The 24,104-nt window shown below is 44.8% G+C and overlaps 1 non-coding gene across 1 annotated transcript; it reads right to left on the bottom strand.

Annotated features, from left to right (window-relative positions):
• Positions 1–4,975: 4,975 nt before the first annotated feature.
• Positions 4,976–5,048, bottom strand: TRNAW-CCA (transfer RNA tryptophan (anticodon CCA)). The gene has a single exon. It is a non-coding gene; the product is annotated as a tRNA-Trp (tRNA).
• Between the last annotated feature and the right edge of the window lie 19,056 nt (positions 5,049–24,104).

The following is a 24,104-nucleotide window of genomic DNA, read 5'->3' as shown; positions in this document are numbered from 1 at the left end:
CAGCAGACCCTGGAAGTCAGTAGAGGCTGCCCCCTTTAGATAGAGTGGGGGACCCTCAGTTCCTGTAAGCTAATCTCCCTCTTTCACTGTTTGTATTATCTACAGGCTCCTGTTGGCATTTGCATTCAAGTTCCTTGAAGATGAACAGAATTGAGGCTCAAAGCCAGTCTGATCGCAATTCTGCTGCTTTCAGTGAATCCCAACACAGTCGTGAACATTTAAGCATGTATGGTCTCAGTCTTTTAATAAGAATTTACTAAGTTTCTATTCTATGTAGCTTGGGGGCGGTGGTGAACAAAACAGGTATATAAACGTGTGTATGTATGTATGTCAACACGCACGATCATTCTCATCAATTTGGTGTGAGCATCAGTAGATGTTCAACACACAAGCCAACTGTCATCTAAGACCCTCCCTACACCAAATGCAGACACTCTGATGTCCATCTCCATATTCCAGGGATTGTTTGCCTTTTCTGTCTGCTCTTCTCTGAAAAGGTAGCAACTGATGTCCTTTTGGGAACATAACTGCTTCAGTTTAAGGTTTGGCTCCCTGGGTTCCTACAAGACAGCTTACTGAAGCACACCGGGTCATGGAATGGTTAACTCCAGGGAAATTGAGTGAAACAGCCAGGCAATGGGCTGGGAAAGAGGACCAACTGTCCTGGTTGACCAGTTCCTGAAGCCAGACTTTAGGGGCTAATTCCATGGGAAAGTGCTTGGTAGGAAACCGGAAGAAATTCCGCACACTAGCTAGAAGGTTCCTCTTGACAATGAGATTTTCAGGGAGGGCCAAGATCAGTGGCTGGAGGGGGATGGAGGTTAAAGAGTCACGCTGCTGATTTAAGAGCTTTCCAGTGGAGCTAGAGGAGTAAATCGGGAGTCTTTGCTCATCTTACAGGGTTGTGGGCTGTCATGTGAGAGGGCAGGGTCAGCCATCAGCAAGGCCTCTCCTCTTTAACTGGCTGTGTCATGGAGTAAGACTTTGCCTTCCTCCAGCCTCAACTTCCCCATCTGTAAAGTGGGCACTTTGGACTCAAAGACCACCGAGCTCCACTCCAGTTTTAACAATCTGTTGTGAAGCATATCATGTCAAACCTACTTTTAGGGCTGTTTTGCTTTGTTCAATAACCATGCAGTATGACTTACCCCACAGTATTAGTAACGGCCAACGTGTATTTTGCCTTTGCCAATACTAAGCACGCTTTAGGTATTTTAAATATATCAACGCATTTAGTTCCCACAACCAACCAAAATTAGCAAGGGAAGAAACGGAGGCACAGAGAGGTAAAGTAACTTGTTCCATGTCACACAGCTGATAAGTGATGAGGCTGGGACTGAAACCCAGGCAGTCCAGCTCCAGCATCTGTGCTCTTAGCCCCCACCCCACTACACCACCTCTCTTAAGGTGGGTCTTATTTGTCTATTTGGGAATTTTAAAGCTCATCGATGATGAAACTGAGGCACAGAATATCATCGTACAGGGCAGTGGTTAAAAGTTCAGGCTCTGAAGTCCGAGACCTGGGGTCCTATGTGGTTTGTCGCTTTCTACCTGGGGGGCCTTGGGAACATCACTGCAAGCCTCCGCTCACTCATGTGTAAAATTAGGCTAATAATTGTACCAGTTCATCCAGTCCCCATGGGAAGGCAGGGAGAGATTGCCTGCAAGATACTTAGCACATCACTCCTAGGTGTATGTGTGCAGGCATGCATCTGTGTGTCCACTGGAGGACGTGTACGGGGATGTTCATGTTCACAGGCTCGCCGTTTGTAACAGCACCAAACTGGAGAGCGCCCCCATGCCCATCAGCAAAGCACAGATAGGCAGTGAGAGGGGTATTCTCACAAAGGAATACTCAACCACTTCGAGAATGACCCTCAAGCACACCCAGCAGCAGAGAGGAGACTTGGAAGGACTATGTGGAATGAAGGAAGTCACACAAAAGAGTATGTCCTGTATGTCCACTGACATCAAGTTCAGAACTAATCTGTGCTGTTACAAGTCGGGGGAGTGGGTCCCCTGAAGGGCAAAAGCGTCATTGAAAGGCAGATGGGGGCAGTTTTGTGGGTGCTTCCACATTCTGTCTCTTGATCTGATGCTGGTTACAGGGGTGTGCCTACACATGAAAATTCATTGAGCTGCACTCTGATGAATACACTTGTTTGTATATGAATTGTATTCCAAATAATGTTTAAATTAAACAACCCAATAATAATTATTGTTGCTATTATTATTAGAAATGACTGATGGCCAGTTCTGGGAGGGTCGGGAACTTGCTGTAGTAAAGAGGATGGTTTTAGGAGCCAGCCAGCACAGCACCCTGCCCCTGCTCCACTTCTTCTGGCTGTGTGGCCTTGGGTCCATTGCTTAACCTCTCTGAGCCTCAGTCTTATCTTCTGTAAACAGACCAAGTATCTCATCAGGGTGCCTTGGGGACAAAACAAGAAAATGCATGCGAAGTCTGATATGAGATTTGGCACCTGATGTACACTCAATAAAAGGCCTTTCCTCTTTACATTGTATTTCAGTGTACCCGGCACATTGCAGGGTATGCATGTGTGTCAAGTGGCTTCAGTCGTGTCCGACTCTTTGCGGCCCCATGAACTGGGGCCCATCAGGCTCCTCTATCCATGGGACTCTCCAGACAAGACTATTGGAGTGGGTTACCCTGCCCTCCTCCAGGAAATCTTCCCAACCCAGGGATTTAACCCGTGTCTCTTGGGGTTCCTGTATTGCAGGTGGAGTCTTTATTGCTGAGCCACCGGGGTATACAGTAGGTGCATAATATTGGCTTGTTGAATGACCCAGGAAACCCTTTTGAAAGTCGCTTGTCTGCTCTGGGAGTAGATGTGCTTCCTCCATCTGCAGATGGGTAAATGAATGAAACCCTCTGCTTCTCACTCAGATGCAGATGAGCCACCTGCTCAGAGGTCAGAACGTGGCTCCCTGTGCTCCGCTCACTCCCAAGGGAAGCTTGGGTTTGCCCTAAGCATATGTATTTCCTCTACCAGCTTGCCGGCTCTATTGCTTTCGGCAATGAGGCGTGGGGAAATCGCTCATCCCCTGTGTCAGCTACACTTCTCCCCTCCGGAGCTAAGCGAAGGGGGAACAGCCCTGAGTTCCACCAGATTTCCCTCCCACTCTGGTTGGATTAAGCCCAGCTGTTTCCTTGCAGCCTGGCTGTCCTTACTCTGTGTAGAGGCAGAGCCTGTGAGGTGGGCAGTAGCTGGACTCCCCACAGGGCATGGTAGGAAGCACATGGTGGCATGCAGAGCCTGTGGGAGTCTGAATCCTGATCGCACAGTGACAGCCCTCCCACCAAGGGGCGTGGGTGGGCCTCCCTACTGGACCCCACACCTCACTGCCTCTGTATCGTCCTGATGGAAACTGGAACAACTGCCACAGCTTCCATTTTGCAGTAGGGTAAACTGAGGCTTACAAGGGAGATGAGCCTCAGAAGCTGCCCAGGCTAGGGGGCAGTGATGCCCAGGTCAGGGTCCTGACCTCCAATCCAGGGGGTCTCCTGTTCTGACTTCAGGTGTCCACCGTGCCAGTCGGGCAGAGGAATGCTTGCCTGGAAGTCACTGCTTTATTCTCTGCCATTCCTGAGCCTGCAAACACTTCCCTGTTTCCTGCTTCATTCCATGAGTTCAGCCATCAGATATGTATTCGGCTTATACTACATGACAGTCACTGGTCTGAGTGCTGGGGCTAAAGACCTCATCCCTGCCCACTTGGAGCTGATGTTCACTGGTGCACTTTATGACTAATCTTGGCTCAGAAACTAAGTAACAATGCTTTCATGAGACAGGTTTTCTCCTCTTACACTTGCTTCCTTTCACCAGCTCTGCCAGACCCCAGCATGGCATTATCACTCACACGGTCACCATTGAAAGAAGGGAAGTGTAGGGAGGCAGTGTCCTTAAAGGGCATGACCTGAGGGTTGAACACAGCACTTATGCTCACGTCCCATTGGGCTGATCTTAGTCACGTGGTCTCATCTAGCTGCAAGGGAAGCTGGGAAATGTAGTCTCCAGCTGGGTGACCCTCTGCCCAGCTAAAACTTGGGGATGTTGTTACTAAAAGGGAGAGATGAAGGATGGATGTGGGAGCTCTCTCTGCCACACTGGGAGAGACAACAATAAATAGATACTTGTATACCGTAAGTCAAGTGGACAGAGAAGGGATCTTGAGATGACATTTGAGCAGAAGTTTGAATGAATTAAGGTAGCCACATATTATCGAAGGGAAGAGGGTTCTAGGTGAAGGAAGCAGCAAGTAAAAGGCCCTAGGTACGTTGGGGTGGGGGTGGGGTGCTGATATGTTTGAGAAAAGCAGCTAGAGAATGACTAAAAAGGGCCTGGCAGATCATACTGAGGGCTTTGAGTTTGATTCTGAGGGTGAAGCGTGTCTGTGTATGTGTGGGGTGGGGTGGTGAGTGGAATGAGGGTCAAAGAAGAAGCCAAGTGGGAAAGCTGAACATTCATTCAGGTGAGAGATGGGCCTTCATCTAGTGCAAAAGCAGAGAGGAGTGAGAAGAAATGAGCTATGTTTTATCTACAAAGATTAGTAGCAGCATATACCGTACATGGTTAGAATATACTAGGTCAAAGACAGCTCAGAGAGATCAAGGACATTGTATCATTTTAAGCCTCTTCCTTGAGATTAAGGTCAACATTCTGGATAATCTTACATATCTTGCTTTCAAAAAAGAATATTCATTTTTAATAAACAATATATGATTAACCATTATTATGCTTGTATCTTTATAACCCTGTTCCAGTATTTATATAGAAATACTTATTAAAATAGAAATATTAGAATGAATGATATAAGCAATTTAAATCCTGGTAGATGATACTAAATCACCCTCCAAAGATGTGAATAATTTAACATAGATTTTATTTTGTAGGTGTCTTCATTTTTTTTTTTTTTTTAACTTTTTTGCAGTACTATGGGACACGTGGGATCTTAGTTCCCTGACCAGGGATTGAACCTGTGTCTGCTGCATTGGAGGCGTGGAGTCCTAACCACTAGACCATCAGGGAAGTCCCTTTGTGGGCTTCATTAGGGCAAATGGCATGGACAGATCTGTGTCATTCTTTCATAGAACTGTAGGGGAAGTGATTTCATGGAAGATGGACATGAAGAGTTTAGGGGATGTGCTGGCAAGATGGCAGGGGAAGTGCCAGCTTTTAAAGCTGATGCAAAGTCTGGATCTGCTGGTAGTCGGGCACTGGGAGCACAGAGATGCCAGACAAGCTGATAAAGTGGGAAGGATTCTGCAAGACGTGCGTCCACACACACATTGCCCCAGAAGAGGCCCATATTGCTAGAAGCAGCAGCGGGAAGCCATTATGAGAGCTTGCACAATCTATTCTAGCTGAGAATGTTTCCCAATATAATTTACAAAATTTCAGTTGGAAATGCATTAGCAGCTGAGCAGTGAGGAACTTCTATGGGGTAAATAGGAAAACTAAATTAAAACCCCAGCTTCGAACACGATCGACCGAGTGAGCAGCCCCTGCAGTCTTCTCTAACCTTTTCAAGTCCAAAGAGCCCTTTTGTTCTACCCAGTTTATGGGTTGGTTTTCATTTGATTTGGTTGCAGGAAGTTTTTATGGAATCCGCGTAAATGACTGCTGATGAGCTCGCATGCAAAACCATCCGTTCACACATTCCTCGTAAAAGGGTCTCGGAAGGAGAGAGAGAGACAGACATTTTAAAACCCGCAGCACAAAACGGAGATCAAGAGTGAGGGCAATAAGACAGATGGATAGACAGACAGGGATGAAGGCAGAGAAAGAAAGAGACAGGGAAACAGAGAGAGTGGCACCAAGGGAGAGGTTGAAAATGACACAATGCCCTTGGCCTCACCAAGCTGCCTTTGAACTAGTACGTTCTAACCATGAACCGATTCTCTTTAAGCTCTGCAAGCCTGGCCCTGTGTGGACTGACCCGTGCATTGGGAAGCTTTGCCATTATCTCCGAGGCCATGCACCCTTCCTCCTGGGCCCCTGAGACCCTCACGGAGAGGAAGACCTTCACCTTCTCCCGACAGCACCGTTTCTGGCTCTGCTTTCCCCTCCTGATGGCCCTCTATCCTTTTCTGTCCTGAGTTGTCCTTCCAGCTCCACTTCCTAGAACAGGCTCCAGATTCAGCTAGACCACACAGGGTTAGTTCTATCCCTCCGGGGATCTTAAACCCAAGTGACGCGTTGGACAAAATCTTCCTCTTTGAAGACTGGGAGGCATCTTTTCCCCAGGTGAGGTGACCGACCGTGTAGCCAAGGAGAAGGTCCCAAACTGCCCCCGCCTGAGAGGCCAGTACTGTTTTCCAACCTTGCATGTTCTGGATCCCGCCTTTCAGGGCTGCAGACTTGCTGACAACCATGTGGAGCACCTACTGTGTGTCCACCAGGGGCTGGGGATCCAGGGCCACATCTCCTCCTTCGTGGAGGGTACATTCAGGCTGGGAGACCACAACAAGTGGCCAATGAATAACACAACTCTAGCAGGACATCAGGTCTTTGCAAAGCATTAATGTAGAAAGATGATGCTCGAGGTAGGTGGGAGAGGGGGTTTCCTTAGATGAGATGGGCAGGGTGGCCACTCAGGACGAATATCAGAGCAGAGGTTTAAATAATGAAAGGAGAAGAGATAGACATGCCCTGAGGTGGGAACGAGCTGGGCGGTGTATGTGTGTGTTTTTGTTTTAATTTTTATTTTATATTGGAGAACAGTTGATTAACATTGTTGTGTTAGTTTCAAGTGATTCAGTTCCACACATACATGGATCTATTCTTTTTTAGATTCTTTTCCCTTCAGGTTATTACAGAACATGGCACAGAGTTCCCTGTGCTACACAGTAGGTCCTTGTTGGTTATTTATTTTATTTTATTTGTTCATTAAATATTTACTTTTTGGCTACACCATGCAGAACGTGTTTAACTCCCTGATCAAGGATGGAACTGCGGCCCCTGCATTGGAAGCCTGGAGTCTTAACCACTGGACAGCCAGGGAAATCCTGATTATCTATTTTAAATATACCACTGTTAAGGAACAGAAAGAAATACTTTTCTATTTCTTGGTATCATTTGGTGACCTAGATAAGTGAAAAAAATGTTTGGAGTCCCCATGGCATTTCAGTGATCAGGATATGGTTAAAAACAACGTCCCATGCATACCTAAGAGCAGGCAGCCGAGGGGGTCACTAACAGAGGAGCAGAGGGAGGGGGAGAGAAGCCGTGTGGCACTTTCCACCTGAAGTTGCACGGTGCATCTGTGTGCGGCCACTCACAGGCACACGCCTGAGTGTGCTAGCTTCGTCCCTCACCCCTGAAGTCTAGCCAACCCTCTTGTCACAGCTAAATCAGAGCAAGGCGGGCCTGGATGCTGCAAGCAGTCCAAATCCAGGCTGCAAGCATTCTTCAGGATGCAATGGAGACAGAAGGGGGAGAAAAAAACCCTAAAATCCTAAGATATAAATAAGAGAGACTGATGGAACTTTAGACATGCAGATGATAATTCTCAATACTTAACTCTGAAAAGTTACATACCAAAAAAATCAAGAATTCTCTGTGATGAATGTTAAATAGAGCAAGTGACTTCTACCCAGGCCATAAAAGTTGGTGCTATAAAAGTTGGTTTTTGAAACGAGAAAGAAATCTACACAGAACAGAGAATTCTGCAGTCATACATGGATATATTCCAGAGAGGAAAGATTAGAAACTAATGCTAAAGCTTGACTATGTGTATAATATATATAAAATTTATTAGCTATAATTATATATATAATTTCTATCATAATTTATTACTGTATAAATATATATAGTAAGTTATCTATATATAGAAGTGGGCTTTGACAAGGTTCCTTCTTGCTTGAGTGTACTTTCCATCAGACTTGCCTCTTTTATGGGCAGAGCTAAAACCAACGCAGTAAATGGATGGAAAGAAATAGTTATTTTAAATCTGATCTTCTTGTTGATTATATTAAAAATTTAAACTTCTGTATGGTCAAAATGAGAAAAAAGAAGTCCTAACCAAAGTCAGAAGCTGAGTCGCAATGTGGGCAACAGCATCACATAATAGACAAAGGGCTAATTTTTATTATTTACAAAGAGCTCTTACAAATCAATAGGGAAAAGACAAACAACCCAATAGATACACGAGCAAAGTACAAGAACAGGCAGATAGCAGGGAAAAGCAAAGTATTTGGCCAATGGCATATGAAAATGTTACTCTCACTCTCCATTAGAGAAATAAAATGAAAGCATTTAGTTATCTTTTAAAACATAGATTTAAAAGGCTTAAAATGTGTTTTGATTTGGACCTCGAAGAAGCAGACCCCCAGGAAGTGTTTGGGTACAAATAATTGATTTGGGAGGGATCCTGGGAAGCTCTGATAGCTTAGGCTGTAAAGAATCCACCCACCAATGCAGGAGACACAGGAGATGTGGGTTCGATCCCTGGGTTGGGAAGATCCCATGGAGAAGGACATGGCAACCCACTCCAATATTCTTGCCTGGAGAATCCCATGGACAGAGGAGCTGGGTGGGCTACAGTTGATGGAGTCCCAAAGAGTTTGATATGACTGAGCTTGTGCACGCAGGCACACACACACACACATCAGGATTTGGAAGGGATGCTTGGAAGCAGAGGACCCGGGAGAGGGGAGGGGTGAGGAGGAAATTGATCGAGTCACCCTGGGGACTGGAGTTCAACGTCACTGAGGAAGTCAAGGCGGGAGGGCTGGAGGGCGGTGTGTGGAGGGAGAGCCAAGCACTCAGAATGACCTCATCTGAGAGGTGGGAGACCGACACCCCACTGCCAGCAGGTACCAGTCAACGGCTGCCCGGAGATGGAGTGGTCATTAATTCTGCAGTCCAGCTGGCCAGCAATGGGCGTGTGCAAGAGAAGCCTCCCTGGGCAGCCAGCAAAGCTTGTGGAAAAGAAACCTGGGGGCTGCAGCACACATGGACATGAGAAGGGGAAAGAGACATGTGGTCCGGGCATCAGCAGGGTCTGCTGCCGAAGGATATATGTGTTCACGCTCTTACAGACTGCACAGCGCTGATTAAGCACTCACATGGGTCATCAGCTCTTTTCATACTATAACTACCACCTTAGGATATAGGTCTCACGTATATCCCTGTTTTCAAATGTGCAAACAGAGATACAAAGGGATTGTCTAAATAATTTTCCCAAAGTCCTGCAGTAAAGAGATGGCAAACCCACAATTCATTTCAGGCTGACCAACTTCCAGAGCCTTGCCTCTTAACCAGTGCGCTTCCCATGGATACAAAGAAACATTCTCACCTATATGGATGTAAATGTCAATCTGCTACAACTAGGTCCATCTAGTCAAGGCTATGGTTTTTTCCAGTGGTCGTGTATGGATGTGAGAGTTGGACTATAAAGAAAGCTGAGTGTTGAAGAATTGTTGCTTTTGAAGTGTGGTATTGGAGAAGATTCTTAAAAGTCCCTTGGACTGCAAGGAGATTCAACCAGTCCATCCTAAAGAAGATCAGTCCTGGGTGTTCATTGGAAGGACTGACACTGAGGCTGAAACTCCAATACTTTGGCCACCTAATGTGAAGGGCTGACTCATTTGAAAAGACCCTGATGCTGGGAAAGGTTGAGGGCAGGAGGAGAAGGGGACGACAGAGGATGAGATGGTTGGATGGCATCACTGACTCAATGGACATGGGTTTGGGTGGACTCCGGGAGTTGGTGTTGGACAGGGGGGCCTGGTGTGCTGCGGTTCATGGAGTCACAAAGAGTAGGACACAACTGAGCGACTGAACTGAGAAGGGTGGTAAAACATTTATGACATATCCATACAGTGAAAATACCATGGAACTGTTAAATATGAGTGAGGAGCTATCTGTACTGAAACAGAAAAAACTCTACATATTTCAAAATTTAAGTTTCATCTATTATTTTTTTAGTTCAGTTTTGGCTGTATAGGATCTTTGCTGCCACACTCAGGCTTTCTCTAGCAGCGGTGAGCAGAGGCTACCCTTCATTGCGGCAGCTTCTCTTGTGGAGCATGGGCTCCAGGCGCGTGAGCTCAGTAGGGGACGTGCACGGGCTTGGTTGCTTCTCGGCATGTGGGATCTTCCTGGGCCAGGGATCGAACCATGTCCCCTGCATTGGCAGGCAGATTCCTATCCCCTGTGCCACCAGGGAAGTCCTACGTTTCACCTTTTAATAGCGCATATGATAACAATTTTTCAGTGTGGCTTCATTTGTTCAAAACAGAAAAGGGTGCTCACTTATTACACTTGCATACACAAGATTCAAAGAGAACACTGATCAGGATTGAGGGTCTGGGAGATAAGGAAGGGGGGTCTTCTCTTTCTTACCCTGTACCTACCCGTCTGAATTATATGAATTTTCTTCCATATGCACTTTTATAATTTTAAAATCCTCATAAAAATCAATAAACCAAGGGAAAAAAAACACAACCCAATGTTATCCTCAGGATATTAATACATGGCTTCTGGGGTCCTCTCTGATCAGCTTCTCTTCTTCCCTGAAATGCACGCTTCCCTGAGGCTTACCCCCACTCCCTTCTTTTCCAGGTTGCTCCTCCCCTTGGGATACTTCTCTAACTCTGCTCTTTTCAAGTCCTACAGATCCTGCAGGGCTTCCCAGGTGGCGCTAGTGGTAAAGAACCCGCCTGCCAATGTGGGAGACGTAAGAGACAAAAGGGTTGTGTCCCTGGGTTGGGAAGATCCCCTGGAGGAGGGCATGGCAACCCACTCCAGTATTCTAGTTTGAAGAATCCCTGGACAGAGGAGCCTGGCAGCCTGGCAGTCCATGGAGTCAAAAGAGTTGGCCATGACTGAAGTGACTTAGCACACACACAGAACCTGCAAATCCAGCCCAGTGACCACTTCCTCCAAGAAGCCACACTGACTTCCAACAACCTCTTCCTCTCCAAACACTGATAGCATGTGTCCCCTACCAATCACATGACCTGGAATCTCACTTTGCTTGACTTCATGCCTCCCATGTTTATGTTTCATTTTCTAGTATTTTTCAGGAAATATATGTTTTGCCAACTCTTGAGAAAAATTCAGCCAGAAGATTGGGAAAATGAGAAAAAGTATTCTCATTCTCCTGGGAGAATTGCAGCTCAGTAATCACTACGCAGACGTTACTCATTTGAAGGAATCCGCTGATGTCACTTGAAAAGCCAGAGCAGGAAACGCGGTCATGTGGAGTTGAAGGTTAAGAATGAGAGCAGGTAGGAAAAGCGTTCTTATTTTCTGGGTTAGTCTTGCTGGTGGCTGTGTTTGTGACCTTGTATGCTGTTCATGGGCTTCCCAGTTGGCGCTGATGGTAAAGAACTCCTTTGCTAATGCAGGAGATAAGAGACTAGGTTCAATCCCTGGGTAGGGAAGATTCCCTGGAGGAGACAAAGGCAACCCACTCCAGTATTCTTGCCTGGAGAATCCCGTGGACAGAGGAGCCTGGTGGGCTACCGTCCATAGCGTCGCAAAAAGTCAAACACGACAAAAGCAACTGAACATGCACTCATGCGTGCTGCTTAGTGGTGTGTCATTCTTGAAACTAAAATAAATATTAATGTTATAGACATTCTATTCTTTATTCAAATTATATGAGCAGGGTTCTAAGAGATTAGAAGCAAAATAAGTCCTTTCGCAATTTCTTGATTCTGTGTGATGCTTTTACCCCTGCTAGGAGATCTGAATGTTACACTGTTCAAATATTACACAATAGTGTTCACTGGCCCTTTCCAGTCCATGAGTATTTGCAAATATTCCTTTAAAAACAAAAAACACAAGCTTTCACACCCATGGTCTGCCAGGTCAGTGGGGCCAGAACCCGCCTGTAGGGGGTGTTGAAGGGCCCGGGTTGGGGGGTGGTGTGCAAGATCTCTCAGCCTTGCTGAGCATCTTCCATAGTCCTGCTCCCCAATCCTCAAATATTCTTTATAAATCTCTTGTACCACTCTTTATAAATGCTATTAAACTACATATTTATCAAACAATATTTTTAGACATCCAAGGTTATGATTAACATGATGTGGGTGATTCCAGTTTCTGGAACGAGATCCCAAAGATTCATGTCTGTTGGAAATTTGGAAACACTAGTGCTAAGACTGAGAAGACTAGTCTCTTGATTAGGAGAGCTTTGCTGTTGGATCTGTGGATGGGATGATTGGGTGAGAAAGCGCCCAAGTCCAGAAATAGCCCACAGTCAGTCTTCACAATGCCCACCTGCAAGTGACAGTGAGACGTGCTTCAGTTTATGGATGGAGGACTGTAATGCTGGTGATGTTGATGGCACGTGTTCATGTGTGTGTGTGCGTGTGTGTGTGTGTTTGGCAGGTTTTCAATACAAACACAGGCTTCCCTGCTCTGTAAACTTTTCATTTGCAAAATAAAGACATTACAGAAGACACCAATTTTTCAAATATTATTTTCAGTGAAATCTGACCCCAGGAAGAAATCCAAGGTGGACTGTAGAATTAGCAGCAATATTTGTTATGTGCCTTCCAAGATTCTGAACACTGTATCCTGATGAACTTAAGTTTCACGGTGACCCCTGTGTCCATATCACAGAAAGCACAAAGGGGTCTAAATAACTTTTCTAGAGATGCATCTCAGCAGTCTAGCTCCAGAGCCTAAAGTGAAGGTGGGTGGCAGGAACCCAAGCCCTTTCTGCTCACCTTTCCCTTGGTCCTCAGGGCAGTCCATAGCCCCTTGGGCCCTCCAGAACACAGCTGGAAAAGTCACTGCCCTAAACAATCTCCAAGGTCTTTTTCAGCTTAGGTCTAATATAAAAATATTCAGTATTCATATACAGTCCATTTTTAAAATTTGCTGAAATCTAAAAAAGTAAATAAATAAATAAAATAAAATTTGCTGAAATTCACAAACTATGGAATAATACAAAACCTCACACGAGGATTGCACCGTAGCCATCTAAGACAGAAAAGGCGTGGATTCTTAGCCTCATATTTACACAAGGAGCAGAGAGATTCAGCCTGAGGTCAAACTTCAATTAAAGTTTGGCAGAGGTGACTCTAGAAATCAGGTCTCCAGAGTCCTGGCTCAGGGTTTTTTTTTTTTGTCCCCAAAGCATATGAAAGCACTTTGTCAAGTGTGAACACTGAACAAATATTCGGTATTATTTTTCATGCCCTTCTCCCAGCCTTGTACAAAGTAGCTGTTCAATAAGGGTCTGTCGAATTGAATGGATGATAACAGCGGCTTTATGATTATAGAATTCAACTCAGGCGAGAACAATGGGACCGCTCATAAATTATGATTCTGTTCACCTTTCCATTGTCGATCCTAATCATTTATTTAAGCATGCCCTCTGCTATCCTTAGACTAACACACACACAAAAGGGAGTAGGCGTTTGCTGATTATTCTTCAACTGACCACAAGGACTGGTGGCCCAGAAGCACAATGCATAGTACAGTCACCAGGCTGGGATTCAAAATTCGTTGTGGAGCAGTAGAAGGAACCCTGCCCCCAGGCACGAACAGGATTGCTTTATGTTGGGCTGTAAGCCTGTAAGCCCTCTGCTTGCCCATCCTCAAGGCCAAAGAAAGAGTCCAGTGTCAGTAAAAGCGACATCAGTGGTTTAATGGGTTGGAGGATCTTACACGTCTGAAGCAAGGTCCTGGAGCGACACCCTCACCGTGTCAGATGGCAGGCAGGACATGGCAGCAGTCTTCACTCCCAGGGGGAGAGGGAGGTGACCAGTAACAGGGGGATCTGAAGTCAGGTTGGTTCATCAGTTGCCAGGGAAACAAAGAGAGGGGCATATCCCTCATCGTTCCTCTGATAAACTATCATCATTGAGATAGTTCTGATCTGAGGATTAAAACAATCACTAGCGGGTGGGGGGGCCAGGAGCCAGTATGCAGGCACTTACTAATTAGGCTCTGTGATTAAGAGGGGAGGTCAGTCATGTGGATAAGTGTAGGTGAGGCTGGAACTGGTCAAGCAGGGGATGAACAGAGAGCAAGAGAACAGCCATCTTAGGTGGCCTGACCAGCTTACTTATTGCACAACAGCTCCCAAGAGCCTGTGGCCACCATTCACTGAGAGTCTTAAAAATCTGCAAACTCAGCAAGCTCCCTGGTGGCCTAGTGGTTAGGATTCCAGGCATTCACTGCCATGGCCCAGGTTCAGTTCCTACTCAGGGAACTGAGATCCAGCCACCTATTCACCTCGGCCAAAAAAAAAAAAGAAGAAAATCTGCAAATGCTTTGACCCTGAAATCTCAATCACAGGAATTCATTCTAATAAGACCCACAGATCTGGTGATGCCACAGCTGTTCATGGCAACACTGTTTACAAAAGCAAAAATTTAAAAACAACCTAAATGTCTACAATAAGGATTTGACTTGGTAGACCATTAAATCTAGTCTATGGAATACTATTTAGCTATTGGAATTTTGTGTGTGTAGAAAACTCTATCATATGGGATAATAAAATAAGGTTGAAAATATGTATACTCAAATTTAACAGTAGCTATCTCTTGGTCAGTTGTATTAGGGATGGCTTTATTTTTTTAATATTTATTTGGCTGCACCTGGCCTTAGTTGCAACACACGGGATCTTTAGTTGCTGCATGCAGACGCTTATTTGTGGCATGTGGAATCTAGCTCCTTGACCAGGGATCAAACACAAATCCCCTGCATGGGGAACTCTTTGGTACTCCAGAGTCTTAGCCACTGGACCACCAGGGAAGTCCCAGGGATGGCTTTATTGTTTATCATGTTGTTTGTTTCTATTTTCATAAGTAAGCATATTTACCATAAAGAAGGCTGAGTGCCAAAGAACTGATGCTTTCCAGTGTGGTGCTGGAGAAGACTCTTGAGAGTTCTTAGAATGCAAGGAGGTCAAGCCAATTAATCCTAAAGGGAATCAACCCTAAACATTCATTGGAAGGACTGGTGCTAAAGCCGAGGCTCCAATACTTTGGCCACCTGACGTGAAGAGCCAACTCATTGAAAAAGACCCTGATCCTAGGAAAGGTTGAAGGCAAAAGGAGAAGCGAGTGGCAAAGGATGAGGTGGTTAGATAGCACCGTTGACTCAATGAACATGAATTTGAGCAAACTCTGGGAGATAGCGGAAGACAGAGGAGCCTGGCATGCTACAGTCCATGGGGTCGCCAAGAGTCAGACATGACTTAGCAACTGAACAACAGCAACAACATATTTACTTGCATAATGAGAAACAATAAAATTGTCTTAAAGTGATGCCATGCAAGAATACATAATAGCATTGAAGGGTGTTTCTATTATGTATGCTCAGTTCTGTGCTCAGTCATGTCCAGCTCTTTATGACCCCATAGATGGTAGCCTGCTAAGGCTCCTCTGTCCATGGAATTTTCCAGGCAAGAATATTGGAGCAGTTGCCATTTCCTGCTTCTGGGTATCTTCCTGACCCAGGGATCAAATCCATGTCTCTTGCATCTCCTGCATTGGCAGGTGGATTGTTTATCACTGTGTCACCTGGGAAGCCTGTTCCTATTATAATTTTAATAATAATATTAATGATGCAGACAATATTCATTGAGCACTATTTCGTGTAGCCCCTCTGCTAAATTCTTAACTAGAACCCTTCATTCAATCCTCACAAAAATTATATAAACAAGGCACTTTTGTTTGTCTCATTTTATAGGTGAGAAATCTGATGTTCAGAGAGGTGGAGACTGAAACCACCTCATGGTGTAATTCCCCTCTTGTCAAATGCAAAAGCAACTAACTTATTGGCATTTATCCACATGCATACATACACACATGCAAATAGTTGTTTTCTACATTTGCGTGGTGGGATTAAGAATTATCCTTTCTTTCCTTTACTCACCTATTTTTCTTATTTTTTTCTAAAACGAGCCTTATTTTTTATTAGAAAAGGTAAAAGTATTTGAAAATTGTCAAAGAAAGTTGGTCATGGAGATTCCATATTGTACATGTAAAAACTGAAAACAAAGGGAGGGAAAGGGGGTGTAGGGTAGGGATGGACTGGGAATCTGGGATTAGCAGATGCAAACCATTATATGTGGAATAAACAACAGGGTCCCACTGTATAGCACAGGAAACTATATCCAATAATAAACCATAATAAAAAAGAATATGAAAAGGAAGTATATATACACATACATATATATTCAGTTATATATATAGATATATAGCTGGATTACTTTGCTATACACCTGAAACTAACATGACATTGTTAACCAACCAGACTTCAGTAAAACGTATTTTTTTTAAAAGAAAAAAAAGGTGGGTATATTCTAGAGGAAGAGAAGCAAGGGAGCTAGAAAATTAAATCCCCAGAGGCAGAGTCTCTCTTCCCGTCTGCATCCCTCTTGCAGAGCTGGATCCTGCTTTCAGGAAGAGGTACCCCTCAGGGTAGAAGAGACCTGGAGAACCCAGGCTGCCCCTGGGAGCAGCGTGCCTGGACGAGATGCCTGGGAAAAGGGCTCTCCCTTCCCCGCACTCTGGAACTCTTGGTAGCTAGTTAGCCTCAGAAGCAGATGGACGTACATATTAATTCTAAACCTGTCAACCGTGACGTTGCAGGTAAAACCCCGAGTGTCTCTGAACCCTGCACAATGTGCATTGTGTTTTGTCTTACCTCTTAGGACTTGGGGACTGACAGAATGAAGACCCAGCACAGTGCCTGGCATATTGTAGGGATTTGATAAAATGTAGGTGTTTTGTGTTAGAATGATTGATTCATTATCACCAGGATCGTGATGCTGTGATCTAGATGATAATAATAGGATTACTATTATCCGAATCTCCCCTCTTCCAGGCTCCCACTCCTGCTTGGCCTTCTCAAGTCTTACTCCCTGTCCCCACCCTGATACCAAAGTCCCCTCTTTTGTCTTTTTCAGACTGGAATCAGTTTCTCATAGACTCAACCAATAAAATTAATGACTCTGAAAGTGCTAGGAGTTCATCATAGCTCCACACTTGCTCTAACAGAGACCTTCAGTTCCTAACCACAGAGCTCAACAATAGTGTCAGCGTCAGCTCTGTACCTTGTTGATTTTACAGGGTGATCAGGACATGGTTCCTGAGAGAGGGAGGGTCCTGGGGGAAGGGGAGTGGAGGCCTCACCGGGTCACCCACATTTCCTGACCTTTGATTCTTTCCAAATCTTCTCTTTCAGGCTCTAGACGTTTTATGCCCATTGTCATGTTTTATAAACTTTTATTAGCAGCACATTAAGACGGATGAGCGTGGAAATCCTTGAAGTTGTTCCCAATAACCTGGCCTCTTTATTACGACCGTAACCTCACCATGTATGCCATTTCCATAGTCTAAGGATCAAAAAGAGCCGTTTGCTTTTGCCGAACAAACAACTGCCCAGCTGCACAACCAAGCGGGGCATCAATAAGGCCAAGAATGTGTTTAGGGAAGGTGTGGTAATACCATACACACAGAAGTTTATGGATTTAATGGTTGGAAACACAGGGCAGAAAATTGACTGTTCTTAGTCATGGCTGCAAACTTGGAACCATATGCCATAAATACATTGTGAGCCCATCAAAATGACTAACTGGGATATGAAAACCAGAAGATATTCCGTTATCACTCAGTGGTCTCACTGTTCAAACGCAGTCCTCTGATGGCTGTATTTACGATTCCATCCCTCCAGATTTGCCTTATTCCAAATAAATCATCATCCATCTCACTGACCCACATCCCATTTCTTCCTAAACATCTTCAATCTCCCTCTCTTGAGCCTAAATGCAAGTGCAGTAAAAAATATTATGAATCCTTTAGGGTACTTTTCACCAATTAAAAGTGGCATATTAAATTTCTGAAAACCTTTCTAATCTGCAGTATAAAATCACATTTTATGGTACCAGATAATTTAGAATCCATAAGCTAATTAAATGAAGTGAATGACAACTGTATTCTCTAGATAAATGATATATCCGTCACAGATAATGTACAAATTTAAGGGACTGGAACCTTTGGAAGGAAAGAGAAACAATGAAAAAATTTGAGTTACAAATGCTGCTCCTTTACACATAAATCCAACTGGTTATATTAACTGCATAATGGGATTAATTGCCAGAGTCATTTTGTCTCCAAATCTCTCCAGAGTTATGGGAACATGTTCCTCCTGCTGTTAAGAAGGACTGAGGCGTGCTGCTGGCACTCCCAGATCTGGAGAGAAGACACAAGGGCTCCATCCCTGATGAGAAAGGAGAAAGTTTCCACATTAAGATTCAAAAGTTACATCTAGTGGAACTGTCAGTTTCATGGCCCAGAAGCCTTAGGATCATATACAGTAAGTTCCTGACATACAAGCCTTCAAGTTGTGAACTTTCAAAGATGTGAACGTGCTACTACCCGGACACCACTGGACTGTTTTTTCAAGAGGGGAGATAGAGGGGCTTCCCTGGTGGCTCAGTGCTGGGAGTCCAGCTGCCAGTGCTGGAGACACGGATTTGATCCCTGATCCGGAAGCCCCCACATGCTGTGAAACAGCCAAGACAACTACTGAGCCTGTGCCCTAGAACCTGGGAACTGCAACTTCTGAGTCCCCAAGCTGCAACTACTGAAATCCACATGCCCTGGAGCCCCGAGCCCTGCAGGGGGAGAGGCCACTGCAGTGAGCGGCCCTCCCTCTGTAACTAGAGAGTTGTCCCTGCTTGCCACAACTAGAGAAAAGCCTGTGCAGCCATGAACGCCCAGCACAGCCAATAGATAAATTAATGAATTATTTTTATCTTTTTAAAAAAGAGGGTAGATAGCATTGACTTCAGCAAGAAACTAGAACCTGTGCCATCAGTGTCAGGATTGAGTGAAGTTGCAGCTTGCCCTCCATCTCCTATTGCTGATGATCCTTCTTCTCTACCATCTCCCACCTTCCCTCCTTCCTCCAGTCAGTAACTCCTCTTGGCTGTTCACTCAATGCCTGTATGCCAGTTGTTGTACTGTACTACTATACTTTTCAAGGTACTGCATTGTAAGATAAATGATGTTTTTCCTTATTTTTCGTGTATGTTTTTTATGTATTATTTATGTGAAAAGTATTATAAACCCATTATAGTACAGTACGATACAGCCAATTGTGTTAGTTGGGTACCTAGGCTAACTTTGTTGGACTTGAGAACAAATTAGACTTACAGATGCTCTCTCAGAATGGAACTCGTTTGTATATAGGGGACTTACTGTAATGTAAAGGTTTAGGAGAAACTTAAAGATCATCTAGTACAGGGTTAAGAAGGATTCTGAATCTTTGTTTAGGTTCAATAAGAAAGAATATATCAATGAATGAGAAGTGTGTGGCAAGGACCTGGGAACAATAAGACACGCACGCCAAATGTAATCGAGTTCAAATTGTTCGTTTGAGAAAGGAATAAATCCTCCCCAAAGATGAGGTGATTACCTGAAGTCAGAAGGTCAAGGTCATTGGTCAGAACTGGAGAGAGAATCTAAGATCCTGAGTTTTTCCCACAAAGCACCCCAGCTTCCCACCAGAGGCCTCAGTATATACTAAGACTGTTCTGACTCTCCTAAAAGTCAAAGAGAACTGCTTGGCTTATGTTTGTCTGACACTAGCAGAGAAGGAAGGCACATGTCCTCATGGATCCCAAGCTTCTCCAGGCCAAAGCCAGCCCTCCTTAGGCTATAAGTGAAGACTTTACTGACTGCAGTCAATCAGAGAGATTATTTCAAAGTTAGATACTCAGACATACGGAGAAAAAACCCAACTGTCTTAAGAGAACTAAGGTCAGACTGGCTATCTCATGTACAATAGCAAAAGATCTGAAGGTCAGGATAGCAATCTGACAAAACCAGGAGGGAAAAATCCTAAAATGGATAAAGCTAGAAGCATGACTTCACTTGGTTCCAGGGTCCTTGCCCCACACCCCCACCAATTTAAAGGAAACACATACAAGAAGACTAGAACCTAATTCTTTTACTGTGTCAGGCCCAAACAGTGCACTCAACACAGAGCTGCTCATGGTATTGAGTGAATCTCCCACTTAGACTCACGCAGTCAACTCGTACGGAAGCTGCATGGCACGTGTGTTAGAGAGAATGATCCGATTGTAAGTGGCACTCATTTCAGACTAGCTTAAGTAAAAGAGGGTAACACACAGTTCATGAAATGAAAAAGTCAAGCAAAGAGAAAGTTTCAGGTATGGCTGGATCCAGGTTTCAAAAGTTGGTCAGTGGATATCAGATTTCTCCTCCATGTTTTGGTTCTTCTTTCATCTGGTTGGCTCCATTTCCAGGCAAATCCCTCACGTGGTAGCACCCAATATCTGTAGGCTTATATCCTCTCAACTTCAAGTCCATCAGAGACAGAGGCCCTCCTCTTCTCATAGTTCTTGCCTAAGTCCAGGTCTGAGTCTCACTGTAACTTGGATCCCATGCTCGTCCTAGAAGCACTCGCCCTGGACCAGGAGATTAAAGCACTCTGATTGGCTGTGCTGGATTCCACATCAGTCACCATTTATTCTCACCAAGACTTACTAAGTCACTAGCAAGTTTTTAAAAAGATGTCTTTTCAAGGTATAACCTTGGGGGGTCAGCCCATTTATACCACATGGGCAGAACTACATTCCTTTCCACAGGAGAAGCTTCCCCTAAGGAAATCCAGGCTTCTGCTACTGTAAACCACAGGTGTTATGCGTGGAGGTGATGAGAACTCAGAATCTTCCTGAGTAGCACCACCGAGGTGGTTAGAAAATTGACTCTTTGGGAAAAAAGGGTGGACGGGGGAGGGCTGTGATGCCCGCCTGAAGTCAGTTGCCTCAGTGCTTACCTGTGGAGGGAAGAGGAAATCGGCTGGGTGCCAACCAGGCTGAAGGCTCCTTATAAGTGCAGGGGTGAGGCCCTGCAGTAAAACGTGACCTGGTGCTGTGAGCTGAATGGTGGTCCCTAAAGATGGCAGTTCCTAATCCCTGGGACCTGTGAATGCTATATAGTTTTTGCAGGTGTGATTAAGCGAAGGATTTGGAGATGAGATTATTCCAGGTTTTCCTGATGGACCCTATGTGATATTACAGATGCCCTTATAAGAGATAGGCAGAGAGAAAGTTGACATGCATCAAATAAGAAGACACTCTTCTGCAGTGTGATGATGGAGGCAGAGGTTGGATTGATGCAGCCAAAAGTCCAGGAATTCTTGCAGCCATCAGGCGTTGCATGGGTTAAAGAACAGTTTCCCAAAGTCTCTGGAAGGACAGAGCCCAACAACTTGAATGTAACTTGTGATGCTGACTTTAGACTTCTGGTCTCCAGAACTGTGAGAGGACACATTGGCTTTCTTTTCAGCCCCCAAGTTTGTGGCAATTTATTATAGCTGCCACAAGACACTAATGTGGATGGTATGAGAGGAGTGTATCTTCAACAGGAAGGTTTAGGTGAGAAGAGAAAGAAGCAGCAGAACTTTGCTGGGAGAGAGGGACAGGGTGGACATGCTGTCAGTAGTGTTTCACCAGCATTTCGAGAGTCAGATTGAAGGACTGAATCATCCTTCTACTCCCACTGGTGGTCAGAGTGCAGGACTGGCTTCAAGACCGACCCAGTATGTGACATTGTCTGTTCTTACAGTTGGAATAAGGAGGCATCTTACTGACTAAAGGCAAGCTTGGGCCAAGGAGCCAAAATGCCTCTGACACATAGTGTCCAGAAGACTTGGATTCTTAGTTTCCTCCTCTCCCCAAGAGGAGAAATATTCTCAACCCTCCGGATGGGTTTAATCCTCTTAATGGGTTGCCTTTCTTTCATCATCCTGGGAAAAGAGAGAGACTTTATGACCAAGAGGCATAGTATTAATGAAGGCAGCTGATATTTACTGGATAGTCACACCATGCAAAGTACTGTACAGTCGTTTAATCCTCACCGCAGCCCCATGACGTTCACCTATTTGGCAGATGAGGAGATTGAGGCACAGAGAAAGTGAGCACCTAGTCTAAAGTCACACAGCTAGTATGCAGTAGAACCAGGCTCCAAACCCATGTGGGCTGACCTCTAAGCCCACACTCTTAGCCCCAGGCCACAATGCTCAGGATGGCATTAACCCCACTCACCCCCCACCCCCACCCCCAGCTCATTCCTGGGGGGCCTCAGCCAGAGATTTGCCAGATATTGCTTTTTTTGCTGGCTTCTCATTCTACATGCTGCTACTTTTTAGCCATGTTACTGATGAGAAAACAGCTTAGTAAAATCAATGGTTTTAAATTATACCTTTATGTAGCAAGGATACAAAACAAACTACAAAACAGAAATACTTTCCCAGTGACAAAAAAATCAATCTCACTGATGCTACTGTTCCTTGAGCCTGCCTCCACCACGGCCACCCCTCCCCCGTCCCCATCCCCCCCTAGTCCTTAAGACTTTCTCTGCTCTTGCATCTGCCGGCTTTGTGCAGACTTTCTTCAGGTTTCTTGCTCGGGAGACTCGTTTTATCTAAAAGGTCAATTCTTTCAGCGGGGCACCAAGCAGAATTGAATATAATTATCCCAATCTCTACCGTGTAGAATTCATGCTTGAATTCATTCAAAAAATAGCATGCAGTATAATTAACTCAGAGTCCAACCAAATCTATTGAGAAAGCCTCAGGTATCATACAGTTCCACTTACAATAGAACATTTTCATTTAAGGACATTGTACGTATTAACCCAAGTCAGCATCCAATTACTCTGAATAAGTGAATTCTCTGTTCCAGGAATGTAATTTGAAAATGTTGTCATGCAATCTGAGGCAAAAGGTCCTTTTTCATTAATCTAACTCTCATTAAAGTGGAAGCCTGCAGGTTATTTCAAATCCATTAGTTTTAAATACAGGTGATTACAATTCTATTGCACGTAAGACAACAGAAGTGTCTATCAAGAAATATTGGGACGTTTTGAGGGATGGGACTGGTTGGAGGTTTTGCTGTCACTGCTGAGCATGAAATTTACCAGCTGATGGAAAGGGAGACTGTTCTAACCCCCTTAGGGCATGCATAGTCCATTGTATGAACCCAAAAGGTGAAACTACATGTGGGAAAGAGCTTGTGTTGGTCCTGCTCTCCCACAATTATCAGTTGTGTGTATTTCCGATCCACTTAGCTTTGGAAGGTCGGTGAAATTAACACTCACAGTATTAATTCTTTAAGAGGCTGGCAGTCTTTGGACACATGGCTTCATCTGCCTAGCTTCCCCTCCCCTGCCTCTGTTTACTAATCCTTCAGATCACTGACTCAAGGCCCCTTCTCCCAGGCAGCCTTCCCTGACTACCCAGCTAGAAGTGATAGGCTTTTGCCTTGAACCCTGTGCAAATGACTCCTTCGATATTTGCCATCTGCCCCTCAGCCTTTTGAGCTTTTCAAATTTGATTCAATTCAATAAATATTTCTTGAGAAGAGCGAATGTCAGGCACTGGACTAGTTGCTAGAGATTCAGTGGCCAGGGTCACAGCCCTCGTCCTCCAGAAACTCACATTCTAGTGAGTGAGGGTGTGGGGACAGAGGGGACAGCAGCAGACACTGAGTGCCCATGAGCATTATGATACAGGACTTGCAGGGGCAGGTGGAAACCCAAAGGAGAAGCTCCCAACTTGAACTTCATATCGTTTCTTTACCTAAAACCCTCAGATGGCTTCCTCTTAGATATGGAACAGAATCCACACCTCCAAGAAGGCCTCCAAGTTTCCAAGATGATCTGGCCCCTCTACTCCCCTCCCACCTCCATATCTTCACACTATTCTCCCTCTCCAGCCACACTGGCTTCTTTGAGTGCTCTAAACATTCTCAACCCTTTGCTGCCTCCGTGCTTTTGCACAAGCTATCCTCGTTCTGTCTATGCACTTCACTCCTAAATTCTTCAACTCACTCTTCCCTTCTTATCCTGTAGCTCTCAGCTCAACTGTCACTGCCTCTTGGAAGTTCCCTGAAGTATACATTCTAAAGTCACTTGTAAGCCTGAAATGTGTTCAGTTATTTCTTTCGAAACACTTTTTGTTCAATTGCTAAGTCACGTCCAACTCTTTGTGACCTCATGGGCTGTAGAACGCCAGGCTCCTCTGTCCTCCACCATCTCCCAGGATTTGCTCAAACTCCTGTCCATTGAGTTAGTGGTG

Source organism: Odocoileus virginianus, chromosome 20 (genome assembly GCF_023699985.2).
Source record: "Odocoileus virginianus isolate 20LAN1187 ecotype Illinois chromosome 20, Ovbor_1.2, whole genome shotgun sequence".
NCBI lineage: Eukaryota > Metazoa > Chordata > Mammalia > Artiodactyla > Cervidae > Odocoileus > Odocoileus virginianus.
The sequence above is the reverse complement of the archived record's forward strand: the minus strand, read 5'-3'. Positions and strand labels throughout refer to the sequence as shown.